At 38.6% G+C, this 5,000-nt stretch overlaps 1 non-coding gene across 1 annotated transcript; it reads right to left on the bottom strand.

The window, feature by feature from the left end:
• Positions 1-3,957: 3,957 nt before the first annotated feature.
• On the bottom strand, positions 3,958-4,063 carry LOC145606501 (small nucleolar RNA R71). The gene has a single exon (XR_014105362.1). It is a non-coding gene; the product is annotated as a small nucleolar RNA R71 (small nucleolar RNA).
• Positions 4,064-5,000: the final 937 nt, after the last annotated feature.

Below are 5,000 nucleotides of genomic sequence, written 5' to 3'. Positions count from 1 at the left end.
TTTTGATTTCTTCCTTTTTCCTTTGTGGTTTGCTTTTCTTTTTTCCTTTTTGTGACATTCATAATTATGACAAGAGAAAATTTTTGAAAATTGAGAATTTGCTCGTTCATTTGGAAATGTGGACCTATATGCTTTTGTTATGACATTTTTTTGAATGCTTACCTTCCTAGTTGAAGAGGGTCTTCACGGTTTGAGAGTGCTTAGGGTTGAACTAGACACATTTTAAGCTAAGGTAGCCCGGTTTAGAACTCTTGAGGACGTTTGAACCCCTAGTTCACGGGAAAGTGGTAAGATGGTGTTGCTCTCCGTAGTGAATAGGATTCTCTTGGTTGGTAATTGCTTACTTTCATATCCCATGTGAGCGTTTATTGTTCAAGCCTCCATCACTTTTGTTGAGCGGCATTTTGGATCCTTAACTATGCGTGTCTTAATCCTTGTGTTGGTATCTAGCTCCCAAGACCGTGATCATATAACTCTAGAGGAGGAAGAGGGCATCTCTTCTCATTTTTCTTTGTTTTCCTTGTGTTTTGTTACAAATTTGGTTTTTATTTTGCATGTACCTTCTTGCTAGCCATGTTGAGCCTTATTTCCCCTTTCTTGGTTAAACCACATTACAAACCTAGCGGCCTATGTCCTACCAACCCTTGTAGTTAGTGAAGCATCGGCTTGTGAGGTTCGGGTTTGAGAGTCTTTATTTTAAGCAAGGAAGTTGTGCAATTTGGTTCGAATGAGGTCTTGAAAGTCTATTCATGAAAAAAGTGTGCAAAAGGTTTGGCAAGGAAGTTGTGATCTATGAAAACCAAGCATCTTCAAAAAAAAAAAAAAAAAAAAAAAAAAAAAAAAAAAAAAAAAAGAAAGAGAAGAGAGGAAAGAAAGATAAGAAATTGAGAAGAAAAAAAAAATTGAGTTAAATGAAAATCTTGAAAAAAAAAAAAAAAAAAGAGAGAGAGTAGTATTGTCATGTAATTTGTATTGAAGGTTGTGATTTGAAACTTAGGTTAGATTCTTATGTTGTTATTGAGAGATGGCCACTCTTATGCTTCACTTAGGAGTTTCCACCAAAGTTTTCAAATTAATTCCCTACCTTAACCTTTAGCCATGACATTGCAACCCTAACTAAGACCCTTGGACTTTAGAGGGGCGTGGTCAACGAAACGGTGGAGGGAGATGGATTTCAACCCTATGGAGAGAGTACGCATAGTTGAGATGTCGGGATAGCCTCATTGTTCCACATAGAATTATTTTTTTTTTCGGTTCCCTCGCGGAATCATGAGGAGCCAATTAGGGGATGAATTGAAGCTAGCGGAGAGAACGTGGACCGTCTTGGATGGGGCTAGGGTGGAGGATGAAATCATTAGTTCTCTATGCTTAGCTTAGGTTTGTCTCTTTCAACCTTGAGCATCTTAAAGCGAGTTTTCCCTCTTGAATTGAGAAAGGTAGGTATTCTTTGATCAATGTCATTTTATTTGAGCCCGAATTGAGCATTTATCTCTGTGGTATTTGATCGATTGTCGTAAGCCTTGTCATGTTATGTTTGTTGTGTTTGCTCGTTGTTTTGATTCTTCTTGCTTGAGGACAAGCAAGAGGCAAGTGTGGGGGATTTTGATGTGAGTTTTCTATACCACTCTTTTATCCTTTTCTTTAAGGATTTTTCCCTTCACTTGGCACTTGTTTAAGCCTTTTCAAGCACTTTGTTTTAGTTTGCTTTGCCTTGTTCCTTTTTGTGTTTTCCCCTCCTTTTTCCCTTGTTTTGACTTTTCTTTGCCGTTTCCCCTTTTTTCTATACTTATGTTTGTGTATGAGTGATAAGTGACATTTTTGGCACTCATTTGGTTCCTTTTTGGATGATTTTTATTTCTTTTTATCTCTCTTTTCTTTAGTTTTCCTTAGTTTTATTCTTGTTTTCTTCATTTTATGCTTTTTGTGGTTAGTTTCTCTATTTCGTACTTTTTCTTGTTTACTTGCTATTTTTCCTTTTACTTGCTTTTTATCCTTTGATTGTAGGTTGTGATTGATTGTCCAAGGATTCCCGGGCTTCCTTTCTATAGTTTTCCGTTGATTTTCATGCCTAAAGCTTGTGCAAGAAGTTTCAAGTCAATGAGAGGTTCAAGGAGCATGCTTCAAAGTCTTGTTTATGCCTTCCTCATGGCTCATTTTCTTCAAGAAATTCAAGGAAGTTGCTGCCTACCTTGTCCTCCATCATCATCATCTAGGATGCGTGCACCTCGTGAGCAAGGGCAAAGAAGAAAGGAGGAAGCTGCAGCTATGTGCGGGCGCACTCGAGGAGTGTGCGGCCGCACATCTGTCGTGTGCGGCCGCACATCAGGTTTGTGCGGGCGCACATTCCTGGGTACACTCCTTCGAGCGCCCGCACCAACGTGGGTCTATTTTTGGACGTCTTTCCCAACTTCTTCTTGGGGATTGTTAGTTATTTCATTCCTTTTATAGAGAGAGAAGTTTGGATCTTGGAAGAGAGAATTAGATTAGATTAGATTTTAGAGAAAGAAAACATTAGCTCTTAGCATTTTTAGAGAGAGAAAGTGTGGGTTTGATGATTGATGATTGATGATTGAAGATTGCTTCATTTGATTTGATTTCTATCAAGTTTGTAAGGATTCTTTACTCTTTAATGCAATTCAAAGTTTGATTTCATTAGTATTGTTGTTTGATTTGACTAATTGATAGTTGATTGATTTTGCTTGTTTCAATTTGATTTCAATTGATGAATTTGGGAATGATGATTAGTTTAGCTTTGATTTTGTTGTTCTTTATGGATTGTGAGTAGTTTATTTGCTAGGGTAGTGGTGAAGCATGTATTGATGATGAATTGAGGTTAATTTGGAGGAATATTGATTGAGTTGATGATGTGATTAAATTGGTTGATTGATTATGTGCATGTGTGTGTTTGATTTAGGCTTGATCACCCTAGTTATTCACACTAGATTGCATTGTAAGCTTGCTATGATACGGACCATTGATTAGTAAACTTGCAATTTCACGATTGAGGTGCTTTGTGACGTTCCCTAGGTAGTGTTTAGCGTAGTTGACGCTAGTTAGACCTCTAGGTGAACCATCTTAGTATGCTCTTTTGGATACATGATGATTTTCCTTCATATCGCTTGACTTAGTTGGTTCGACCTCCCAAATTACCGTTTCCATTATGATTGCATGTGGATCCATTGCTCTAGTGTCTTAGATTGATTTCATATAAGTTTTGCATTGCCTAGTTTAGCCTAAGTTCTACCTCAACCCCTTCTTGACTCCGAAATAGCTTGATCTAGACATCGTGCATTTGATATCCATTCCCTTGGGTTCGACCTTGACTTACCACTACGCTAAATAGGGGTTAGTTAAGCTACAAATTTTGTTTGATTGGGTGGGGTGGTAGCCCAACGACCTACCGTTCTCCGTCCTATCAAAATGGCGCCGTTGCCGGGGAATGGTGCTTGAGTGCATGTTGTTTTTGAGTCTATTTCATTTTGATAAAATATAAAAAGATTTCACACTTAGGCTACACTTGTAGCCGTGCTACTAATATTGTCTTTGAGTTTTGTGTGTGTAGATCCCAAGTCATGGGAGGTAGTTCAAGAGTTACCTTGAAGGAGCTTGGAGTGCCCGGGGCTTATAGGTATGAGAGCGCCATAGCTCCACCTATATCACCGGAGAATGACTTTGAAATAAAGCCGGCAATGATCACCCTTATTGAGAGGAGACAATATGGTGGGGCGAAGAACGAGAGCCCATTGAACCATCTTAAGGAGTTTGAAAAATATTGCAACACAATCAAGATTAATGGGATGTCTCAAGAATTCATCCGCCTTAAGTTGTTCCCTTTCTCCCTCATAGGAAGGTCTTTGGAATGGTTAGATAAAGAGATGAAGCCCAATTCATTGAAAACTTGGGATGATGTCACCAAAGCTTTCTTGTTCCGTTTCTATCCTCAAAAGAAAACGGCGGAGGCAAGAGCTTTGATTCAAGGGTTCAAGCAAAAGCCTAATGAAAGCCTTTATGAAGCATGGGAAAGATTCAAGGATTATCAAAGGGAGTGTCCACACCATGGGATTCCCACCTATCAAATCATACATATCTTTTATGGTGGGTTGAGTTCTCATGGGAGAGCGAATTTGGATGCCGGAGCCGGAGGCCCAATCATGAACAAGACGGAAGAAGAAGTGGTTGATGCTATTGATGAAGTAGCTCGTCATTATATGAATTGGCAAGAAGTGGAAAGAGAACCAACAAGCAAGGGTTACTCGATCGAACAACTTAGTATCATTAATGATTTGACCACTTTGATTGCGGATTTAGGGAAAGAAGTTATGTCTCTCAAGGAAAAGCTTGAGAAGCCTCCTTCCCAAGCTCCAATTCTTCCCTCCCAAATTAAGGGGAGAGGTACATCTTCTCACTCTAACTCCAATCTTTCAACTTGTTGCATGATTGTGGAATGTTGGCCATGTCAATTATGTGGAATGAATGATCACAATGCTTCTATGTGCCCAAATGTTTCTTGTAGTGAATGTGATGGAAGTGAAATGGAACACATGAATTATGTCAATAATCATGCTTGTGAACCTAGAAATGATGTTCAAAGGAATATTGGAAATAGGAATCATCATATGAATCATGACGATTATAACCGAAATGGAGGTTATAGGAATCATGATTGCCAAGAGAATCATGGTAACTATAACCATCATGGTTGTAATGGTCATGGTCATGGCTATAGACATGGGGATCATAACCAAGGTTATGATAACTATGGTCAACAAAGGAGCCAAAATGAAACTAGGGGTAATTGGGATAATCAAGCTAGGGGATATTTTCAAGCAAGTCTCCAAGATGGTTCCCCAATTGATTTAGTTCCAAATGCTCAAAGTTTAAATGATAATTCCCATGACCAATGATTTCCTTCTAGAGAATTTTTAGAAAGTGTCATTGAGAAACAAGCCAAGACTTTGGAAATGTGTATGGTTTTGAATGAAGAGAAGTTTAATTACATG

This window comes from Chenopodium album, chromosome 22, assembly GCF_948465745.1.
Source record: "Chenopodium album chromosome 22, dcCheAlbu1.1, whole genome shotgun sequence".
In the NCBI taxonomy this organism is placed as follows: domain Eukaryota; kingdom Viridiplantae; phylum Streptophyta; class Magnoliopsida; order Caryophyllales; family Amaranthaceae; genus Chenopodium; species Chenopodium album.
The sequence above is the reverse complement of the archived record's forward strand: the minus strand, read 5'-3'. Positions and strand labels throughout refer to the sequence as shown.